Source organism: Typopeltis vanoorti, chromosome 14 (assembly GCF_054136105.1).
Source record: "Typopeltis vanoorti isolate ZY-2024b chromosome 14, IOZ_Tvanoo_1.0, whole genome shotgun sequence".
NCBI classification, from domain to species: Eukaryota; Metazoa; Arthropoda; class Arachnida; order Uropygi; family Thelyphonidae; genus Typopeltis; species Typopeltis vanoorti.
This window is the reverse complement of record NC_143562.1, coordinates 26,795,222-26,809,407: the sequence shown is the minus strand read 5'-3', so window position 1 is coordinate 26,809,407 and position 14,186 is coordinate 26,795,222. Positions and strand designations below refer to the sequence as shown.

The 14,186-nt window shown below is 29.4% G+C and overlaps 1 protein-coding gene across 2 annotated transcripts in view; it reads right to left on the bottom strand.

The window, feature by feature from the left end:
• LOC150099322 (putative inhibitor of apoptosis) overlaps positions 1–14,186 on the bottom strand; it is a 122,533-nt gene that overhangs the window by 94,962 nt on the left and 13,385 nt on the right. Inside the window, exon 1 of one of the 2 annotated variants that reach the window (XM_090404471.1) lies at positions 13,557–13,661. The exons of the other annotated variant lie outside the window; for it this stretch is intronic. The gene's annotated coding sequence lies outside the window, so the exon portion shown is untranslated. Of the gene's footprint in view, positions 1–13,556; positions 13,662–14,186 lie in introns of those variants that run through there. 2 annotated transcript variants of the gene reach the window in all.

Here is a 14,186-nt window from a genome sequence, read left to right as displayed (position 1 = left end):
ATACATACATACATACGCATACATACATACATACATACATATGCATACATACGTACATACATACATACATACATACATACATACACATACATACATACATATGCATATATACATACATACGCATTCATACATATGCATACATATATACATACATACATACATACATGCCTATGCATACATACATACATGCCTATGCATACATACATACACATACATACATACATCATACATACATACATACATCATACATACATACATATATATATCATACATACATACATACATCATATATCATACTTACATACATACATACATACATCATACATACATACATACATTCATACATACATACATCATACATACATAGATACATCATACATCAAACATACATACATCATACATACATCCATACATACACACAGACATACAGACATATATACTTACATACATACATACACACATACCCATACATACATACGCATATATACATACTTACATACATCCATACGCATACTCACATACATACACATACATATGCATACATACATACATACGCATACATACATACATATATTCATACATACATACGCATACATACATATATACGCATACATACATACATATGTATACATACATACGCATATATACATACATACATACATATGCATACATACATATGCATACATACATAGATACACACATATACATACATACATACATACATACGCATACATACATACATCGCATACATACATACATACATACATACATCGCATACATACATATGTATGCCTATGTACATACATATGCATACATACATACATACATACATACATAACCATACATACATACATACGCATACATACATATGCATACATACATACATATGCATACACACATACATACATATTCATACATACATACGCATACATACATACATACATATGCATACATACATATACATACATACATACATACATACATATGCATATATACCTACGCATATATATGCATACATACATACGGATACATATATACGTATACATCCATAGATACGTATACATACATACGCATACATGTATACGCATACATATATATCTACATACATACATACATACATACATATGCATACATACATACATACATATGCATGCAAACATACCTATGCATACATACATACATATGCATGCATACATACATATGCATACATACATACATACACATAAATATATATGCATACAAACATACATACACATAGATACGCATACATACACATACATACATATGCCTACATACATATGCATACATACATACATACATACATCGCATACGTACATACATACATCGCATACATACATATGCATTCATACATACATATGCATTCATACATACATATGTATACATACACACATACGCATACATACATATGCATACATACCTACATACATATGCATACATATATACGCATATATATGCATACATACATATGTATACATACATACATAAATACATATGCATACATACATACATAAATACATATGCATACATACATGATACGCATACATACATACATAGATATGCATACATACATACATACATACATACATACATACATACATACGCATACATACATATATATGCATACATACATACATATGCATTGATACATACATACGCATACATATACATACATACATACATACATACATCATACACACATACATTCATACATACATCATACATCATACATACATACATACATCATACATACATACATACATACATACAGACAGACACATACATATGCAGACATACATACATACATACATAAATACATATGCATACATACATACATATGCATACATACATACTAACATACATACATACATATGCATGCATACATACATATGCATACATACATACACATAAATATATATGCATATAAACATACATACATACATACACATAGATATGCATACATACATACATACGCATACATACATACGCATACATACATATGCCTACATACATATGCATACATACATACATACATACATCATACATACATACATACATCACATACATACATATGTATTGTATACATACATACATACATACATATGCATACATACATATATATGCATACATACATACAAACATCACATACATACATATGTACGTATACATACATACATACATACATATGCATACATACATATATATGCATACATACATACATACATACATATGCATACATACATATATATGCATACATACATACATACATATGCTTACATACATATGCATACATACATACATATGCACACATACATACATACATATGCATACGTACATATGCATATATACGCATACATACCTATCACATACATACGCATACATACATACGCATACATACATACATACGCATACATACACATACATACGCATACATACATACATATGCATACATACATACATACATACATACGCACAGATACATACATACGCATACATGCATACATATGCATACATACATACATATGCATACATAAATACAAACATACATACATACATATGCATGCATACATACATACATACGCATACATACATACATACAAACATATGCATACATACATAAATACATACCTACGCATACATACATAAATACATACATATGCATACATACATACATACGCATACATACATACATACACATACATACATATGCATACATACATACGCATACATACATACATACTTACATACATACGCATACATACATACATACATACGCATACATACATACATACATACATATGCATAGATACATACATACATCATACATACATACATACATAAATACATACATACATACGCATACATACATACATACACATACATACATACACATACATACACATACATACATGCATACATTCACATACATACATACGCATAGATACATACATGCATACATACATACATACATACGCATACATACATACATATGCATACATACATACGCATACATACATACATACGAATACTTACATTCATACATACGCATACATACATACATATGCATACATTCATACATATGCATACTTACATATATACATTCATACATATGCATACATACATATGCATACATACATACATACGCATACATACATACATACATAGATCATACATCAAATATACATACATCATACATACGTACATACAGACATACAGACATACGCATACGCATATATACATACATACATACATACATACATATGCATACATACATACATACATACATATGCATACATACATACATACATACATACATATGCATATATACATACGTTTGCATACATACATACATACGCATATATATACATATATACATACATATGCATACGTACATACATACATACATACGCATACATACATACATACATATGCATACATACATACATATGCATATATACATACGTTTGCATACATATATACATACGCATATATATATTCATATATACATACATACATATGCATACGTACATACAGACATACACATACATACATATATATGCATACATACATACATACATACATATGCATACATACATACGCATACCTACATATGCATACATACATACATACATACATACATACGCATACATACATACATGCTCATACATACATACATACATGCACATACATACATACATCATACATACATACAAAGATACATCATACATACATATATTCATACATACATCATACATCATACATACATACATACGCATACATACATACATACATATGCATACATACATAAATACATATGCATACATACGTACATACATTCATACATATGCATACATACATACATACGCATACATACATACATACATAGATCATACATCAAACATGCATACATCATACATACGTACATACAGACATACAGACATATATACTTACATACATACATACATACGCTTACACATATATACATACATACATACATACGTATGCATACATACATACATACATACATACTCATATATACATACGTTTGCATACATACATACAATCGCATATATATATATACATACATATGCATATGTACATACATACATACATACATACGCATACATACATACATACATACATACGCATACATACATACATACATACGCATACATAATACATACATACATGCACATACATATATACATACATACATCATACATACATACATCATACATACATACATCATACATACATACATTCATGCATACATACATCATACATACATACATACATACATACCTACGAATACATACATCATACATACATACATAGCTACGAATACATACATAATAGATACATACATACATTCATACATATGCATACATACATACATACATACGCATACATACATACATACATACATCATACATCAAACATACATACATCCTACATACCTACATACAGTCATACAGACATATATACTAACATACATATCTACATACATACGCATACATATGCATACGCATATATACATACATACATTGCATACATACATACATACATACATCGCATACATACAACACACACATACACATGTACACATACATACATATGCATACATACATACATATATACATACACACGCATACATACACACATACATACATACATATGCATATATACATGCATATGCATACATACATACATACGCATACATACATACATACGCATATGTACATACATATGCATATATACCCATACATATATAAACATACATATGCATACATACATACATATGCATACATAAATACATGCAAACATACATACATAAGCATACATACATACATACGCATACATACATATGCATACATACATACATACATATGCATACATACATATATACATACATACATACATACATATGCATACATACATACCTATGCATACATACATACATATGCATACATACATACATACATATGCATACATACATACATACGCATACATACATACACATGCATACATACATACATACATACATCATATATACATACATACATACATACATAAATCATACATACATACATACATACATACATCATACATACATACATACATACATACATACATCATACATACATACATACATACATACATACATAAATCATACATCATACATACATACATACATACATCATACATACATACATACATCATACATACATACAGACAGACATATGCATACATATGCATACATTCATACATACATACATGCATCATACATACATACATACATATATACATACTTACATATATACATACAGACATACATACATACGAATACATACATACATATGCATACATTCATACATACATACATGCATCATACATACATACATACATATATACATACTTACATATATACATACAGACATACATACATACTAATACATACATACATATGCATACATTCATACATACGCCTAGATACATATGCATACATACATACACATACATATGCATACATACATACATACACACATGCGTACATACATACATACACATACATATGCATAAATACATACATATGCATGCATACATACATACATACACATACACACATACATATGCATACATACATACATACTTACGCATACATAAGTACATACATACATACATACATACGCATACATAAATACATACATACATACATATCCATACATAAATACAAACATACATACATACATATGCATACATACATACATACAAAGATATGCATACATACATACATACATACATACATACATATGCATACATACATACATAAATACATACATATGCATACATACATACATTCATGCATACATACATCATACATACCTACATACCTACGCATACATACATCATACATACATATATTCATACATATGCATACATACATTCATACATATGCAATAATACGCATACATACATACATACATAGATCATACATCAAACATACATACATCATACATACGTACATACAGACATACAGACATATATACTTACATACATACATACGCATACGCATATATACATACATACATACATACGTATGCATACATACATACATACATACTCATACATACATACATACTCATATATACATACGTTTGCATACATACATACAAACGCATATATATATATACATACATATGCATACGTACATACATACATACATACGCATACATACATACATACATACGCATACATAAATACATACATACATGCACATACATACATACATACATACATCATACATACATACATACATCATACATACATACATACATACATTCATTCATACATACATCATACATACATACATACATACATACCTACGAATACATACATCATACATACATACATACCTGCGAATACATACATCATACATACATACATACATTCATACATATGCATACATACATACATACATACATCACACATCAAACATACATACATCATACATACCTACATACAGTCATACAGACATATATACATACATATCTACATACATACGCATACATATGCATATGCATATATACATACATACATACATATGCATACATACATACATACATCGCATACATACATACATACATACATCGCATACATACAATGCACACATACACATGTAGACATACATACATATGCATATATACATACATATATACTTACACACGCATACATACATACATATGCATGCATACATACATATGCATATATACATGCATATGCATACATACATACATACGCATATGTACATATACCCATACATACATAAACATACATACGCATACATACATACATACATACGCATACATAAATACATGCAAACATACATACATAAGCATACATACATACATACGCATACATACATACATAAATACATATGCATACATACATACATATGCATACATACATACATACATACATACATACATACATATGCATACATACATACATACATACATACATACATACATACATATGCATACATACATACATACATACATACATACGCATACATACATACATATGCATACATACATACATACATATGCATACATACATACATACGCATACATACATACATACATCATACATACATACATACATAAATCATACATACATACATACATACATACATACATACATACATAAATCATACATACATACATACATACATACATACATCATACATACATACATACATACATCATACATACATACATACATACATACATACATACATACATAAATCATACATCATACATACATACATACATACATCATACATACATACATACATACATCATACATACATACATACATACATACATACATACATACATAAATCATACATCATACATACATACATACATACATCATACATACATACATACAGACATATGCATACATATGCATACATTCATACATACATACATGCATCATACATACATACATATATACATACTTACATATATACATATGCATACATACATACGCATACATATGCATACATACATACATATGCATACATACATACACACATGCATACATACATACATACACATACATATGCATAAATACATACATATGCATGCATACATACATACATATGCATACACACATACATATGCATACATACATACTTACGCATACATAAGTACATACATACATACATACATTCACATACATAAATACATACATACATACATACATACATATGCATACATACATACATACAAACATATGCATGCATACATACATACATATGCATACATACATACATACATACATATATATGCATTCATACATACATAAATACATACATATGCATACATACATACATACATACATACATATGCATACACACATACATATGCATACATACATACTTACGCATACATAAGTACATACATACATACATACATTCGCATACATAAATACATACATACATACATACATATGCATACATAAATACAAACATACATACATACATACATATGCATACATACATACAAACATATGCATGCATACATACATACATATGCATACATACATACATACATACATACATATGCATTCATACATACATATGCATACATACATACATACATACATACATATGCATTCATACATACATAAATACATACATATGCATACATACATACATACGCATACATACATACATACGCATACATACATACATACATACATACATACGCATACATACATACATACATTATACATACTTATACATCATACATACATACATACATATATATATCATACATACGCATACATACATACATACACATACATACATACATACACATACGTACATACACATACATACATACATACAGATACATACATACATACATACATACATATGCATACATAGATACATTCATATATACATATGCATACATACATACCTGCATACATACATACATACATATGTATACATACATACATATGCATACATACATATATACATACATACATCATACATACATATATACATACATACAGACATACATACATACATCATACATACATACATATGCATATATACATACATACGCATACATACGAATACATACGAATACATACATACATACATACGCATACATTCATACATACATACATAAATACATGCGCCTACATACATACATACATACATACATACGTATGTATGTATGTCCTGCACTGAGTAAAAAATTCAGGCATCAATCAAATAATACGCACTTCGTGAAACTCTTCTGAAAATAGACCAATCACTGATACAGCAGACTACATCAAACAATCTATATATAAAATAGTAGGAAACAAATAAGAATATGAAAATTCAAAAAGCTAGAGAAACATTTGTTAGGAGTACTGGACGAACCTACTCAGTTATTATGCCATCGTAGAAAAAAAAATTAAATGAATTGCTTTGATATCGTATATGAAAACTTTAATAAAATTTTGATACAATAATACATTTGATACAACATTTCTAACTAAAACTCCAGCTTTGCAGATTACGATAGGGATTGTAAAGGGTCTATTGTAGTGATACTGAATAGTTTTGTTTTTAAGTGGGTTTTCGAAATACAACGGTAAAAATTATTATTACTATTATTATAAAACAACCATACAAGAGAACTTGTTTTTAAAATCAAGCAAAATAAAATAGAGTGGACTTAAGGAATAATTTCAATCAGAAATTTCGATCAAAAAGAAAATAATTTCAATCTCCGAGTTTGCTAATGTGGAAAATCCGTCAGGGCAAAACGTTCTGTCCCTAGAGACGAAGAGATAAAGCAATTCTAAAAGGTCCTTACATAATTGCGAAACGTATAGAAAAAAGGGACATTCCTTTACTGCACAATGATATAAAGCAATCGGGTCAAAGTCTCCGAAATTTCAGGTTATGCTGTTTAGTTTGAAATCGCTAATCCGTCAGCCATCACATGATGTCTTACAGTAGACTATTTTCGCAAGTGGACTGAGTAATGGAGATTATGTGCATGTTTCATGCAGTAACTACAGTACCCAGGGGATTGAGATTAAGATAAACAAGATCTCATCTTGCACGTGTTATCAGAACATCCAAAAGGGAATGCAAATAGCATGGCATATCAATTACACGATATGATTATCTATACAAAAAAAAAAATAAAAAAATCAAGGGTCATTTTCGAAAACTTGTCGGAATATTGATTACCACCATTGTAAATGGAATTGTAGAACAATGAACTGTTCACAGATTTCTTGCATACAATTGTGTCCAATTTTATCGGTGAATTATCATGTGTTTTTAATACGTGATATTTTTTAGACTTACAACCAACAATTTTTTATGCTATTTTTTATCCGGTCTGCTTATCTAGTAACTAACGAGAATTGCTTAATGGAATCAAATGTGTAAAAGAAAGATTTCATAGCATGCTGCCAAAGTCCAGAAATCATAGAGCAATACGACTCACTTCTTGCTGATACTGTATTAGCCAATTATTGTTGATAAAATTATTACAGAGCTGTCTAAAATTACTTGAATTTCAAATTTGAGATTTCTAGATGGTCAATTTTAGACGATGAGATCAGTTTTTTTTAAAAAAAAGTCGGATTTTTCCTATTGCAGTTTCGAAAGGCAATTAACTTTCTGTTAACGGTTAACTAAATGTAAAGGCTTGTCATTATTATTGGTGTCATAATTTTCAGAGCAACCTCAATTACTTTAACATACATAATTTAAGAATAATATTATAGATTCTGTTTCGCATAGCGCCTCAGTAACAGTTGGAAGAAAAATGCAATATGCATCCTTCGATTAGAAAAGAATGTGTTTAAATCTTATCGTGACAAAATATTTATATGAGCTTTTTTTTCCCCCAACTAATCAGTCTGTTTCATGCAGAGAGCACTGGATGTTTCCTTCCGCAAAGGACAGACTGGTAGTATTAAAAAAATAATAATAATAATAAATAAAATAAAAACATGGTAGCAGACGCATTTCGCAGACGAAGTGGAGTGGAACTGAGACAGTTGAATAACTTTCCACGAAATGTTTATTTTATTCCGTGGCTTTGCCAAATAATAAAATAATATTATTTTTAATAATATAATAATTATAATAATAACATAATAATATAATAATCATAATAATAACATTATTACATTTTATATAAAATAATATTATTTTATCACAGTATTATTATTTTAATGAAACTAAACTCCGAAATAATTAGAAATATGCGAAATGACTGGTATGTGGCATATTTATAGGTGATTATATAAAATAATTATAATAACTTTTCTAACCCCTTTTTATTATCCAGAGAGATAGACTGTCATAACCTTTGTAGGAGGATTCGTACTATTTTCTTTGTCTTCGTCTGTCTCTTCTGTGAGTTTCTTCATTTCAATTAGCTAATCTTTTGCCAGTTCAATTGAATGAGAAACAATTAATTCTTCTACATCCGAATTTATTTATTAAGATATTGTATTCTTTTCAAAATTCTTTTAGGGTTACTTTCAACTGCACTGGTAGTTCCTGTACCTCACCTAATTGTACAATGTAAACAGAAGCAATATAAAAAACAGCGAAGGGTGATGGAGCTACCCTACTTTCCAACCATAGAAGCATTTAAAGGTTATAATCGGTTAATGTTGTAAGATGACATGACGCATTTTGAGCAATAAAACTTTAAACACCAAATTATTCTTCCTGTAATGCTATGCTATTCAGTAGTTAGAACAAAATAATCTGCAAGCCACTCATGGAATAAAGCAGATGTTATCCACGATGTTTTTTTTTTTATTACAACTTCAAATAACTGATAATATCTCCTTATCAATACTCCTGAAAGTCCTCTGGTTTTCAAAATGATAAACCGACAAGTTGTTTTAGTTCACAGTCTCCCAAAACATTTCCATTCCTTCCCCACAATCAAGTACCGGGTTAAACGATTCTTTGATCTTCAAAACAATCCTAATCCATTTACAAAAATTGGCGCCCTTTGAAATTTTTGTTAATTAAGGATATAGAAAGATTTTTAATTAACATAGATCCTTATAAAAGATCCTTAAGGATTTTATATTTGCGTAACACTTTTATTTTATTTTATTTTTTTAATTAACTTACTGGTAGATTCAAAAGTCCCCTGGCAGCTTACAAATGAAATTAGCACGCTAAGAGTTTCACATTTATTGATTTAAAACTGCAATTGCAGATTACGACAGCATAACTTGCTGTACAAGCGGAAACCAGTCATCTAAAAAAAAAAAAAAATTATGCAGTTCTTCATTGAAAAAACGTTGGTCATCGGAAACATAAAACCAATTTCACAACATAACACTGACGCATGTGACTTTCTTATCAAGAACGAAAATAATACTCATGAATAAAATCTTTAGATTTTATACAAAGGAAAAAGAAGTAAATTAAAATGCCTCATCACTTAATTTTAATTTCAAATATTTTGTTATACGTTTATGGGAGGGTTGATCATAAATGACCTAATGTTATGTAAATATGATAAATAATCGATAAAAACACTAAATAAAATTTTAAGAATCTAAGCTGAATTTTGAGGAGTATATGTTATCGCTTTAAATAATTTGATCTTTTATATACTCTTTTCAAATCCATCTTTTTTATTTGTATTTTTAGACTTTCTCATAAAGATCTGCAGTGACAATTTAGACGTCAGCGTTGAAGGGGGCGATTAACAGTTATTAAGGCGGAGGGAGGATGATAGACAATCTGCATTAGTTTTGTAACATTTACTGAGATCCAAAACCCTCGGTGGCAATATGCCAAGAAGAGTCAATTCATGTTGAAGGGAAGAAATGATTAAGGCGATGTATGAATTCGTTACCAACATGCGAAATCACGTACATAAACGTAATATTTTCCAACTGTTATACGAACAAAATAGTTACCACTTTAAAAACTATAATGTTCATAAAAGAAAATTAGTTTTCCGACGTGTAACAATAAATAACTCATCCCACAAGACGGATTGATTACCCTATTATCGGAATGGATTCTTCTTCTGACATGCGCAGAAGTGTCGAAGAGTCTCGCATCTGTGGATGTACAGTACTTCAATTTTTTTTTTTACTTAAAATGCTTACATTATATAATAATTAAAAAAAAAAGCATATCGATAAGTTATTTTCCACTGAATGTCTACCAGGTATTTAGAGTTTATACTTATAACCACAACTTTAGTGGAATATATTGAATATAGTCGGTCCAATGATCAATACATTTGGGTTTTCTTTTATCTGAGAAGAAGCAAATCCTGCTCTGTATCTCTTCCTAAGATCACCTTGTTAAAACTTGTGGTAGGAGAAAGTTTTCTTCAACTAGCAACGAATTCATGTACCACGTGATATAACAATTTCCTTATTATTGAGTAACATTTTTTTCCATTTAAAATTAGACACGTGTGCTAATTAATCTGTATACAGCTAAATGATTCATTCAAGATTACACAGTGAGTTGCGATCTCGGTAATCCGGAAATGTTAATCCAAATCACGATGCGTCAACGAAATTTCATACACACTAATCGGAGGTGACAATAAAGGAATTTGCAACTGCTGACTATCGACATTCTACAACGCACATCAGATAGATCATCGTGCTTCCGTGATATTAATCCAACTCACAACATTTTGTCATAGGAATGCTTTTAACAATAGATTCACTTATTTAGGTAGTATGTAAGGATCGTAATATGCATGCCACATGTTAAGAAGGGCTAAACTAGTTTTCAAAGACCATGTGCAACACACTTAAAATGCATGATCACCTATAATAATATCATGATTTAAAAAAAAAAAGAATATCGGGTATCAGGGCAAAAGATAGTGGAGAATAGAAGAACACTGGCATAGCCTGATTTACGTATTGTATCGACTAAATGAAACAAAAATTCATTGATAAAGTAACTCTAAATAAAGCATGATATAACTAACAAAATCACATACATGTACGTCTTCTTCCTAGTAAGGATAACAGGCCACGTGGATTGTCGCTATGTTTCCCTGGCAGTCTATCTCTTCCCGTCAGGCTTGTAATCCTCAATGTCATTGAAGAAATACAAGTAACCAGGTATATGTAAACCATCAACTACTTACTTTGTCCACCAGTTATCTATTAGCCAGTTAAAGGCGACAGATACAAGATATCCAAACTGATTATTTTTATAGCCGATCTGTACTTTAATCCAGCATTTGCTAAAGAGTTTTATCTTATCAAGCTGAATGTGTTCCAAGTTAAAAATCCAAAATCTTAAAAGTAGAACCACTTCTGCTTTTCGAAATGCATCCAATAAGAAAAATAATCTGCTTCTGTTCAAAATAAAATAAAATTATATCTTTATATAACAATTATCATAAGAGAATATACACTCTGAACGAATATTCTTATTAATATAACACCGTATCTTTTCTATTTTTTTTCGAAGTTATTTTTAATAAAAGAGGAATTTGAAGTAAATAAATGATCTAACGCTTTTTATTCCCAAAAAACGGAGCTCTTTTAACCCAAATAACTTTTTTTGGAAGATCGGTGGGAAGCCAGTTTTCTTCTTTAGCAGTTACTGATAGCTGAGCTCA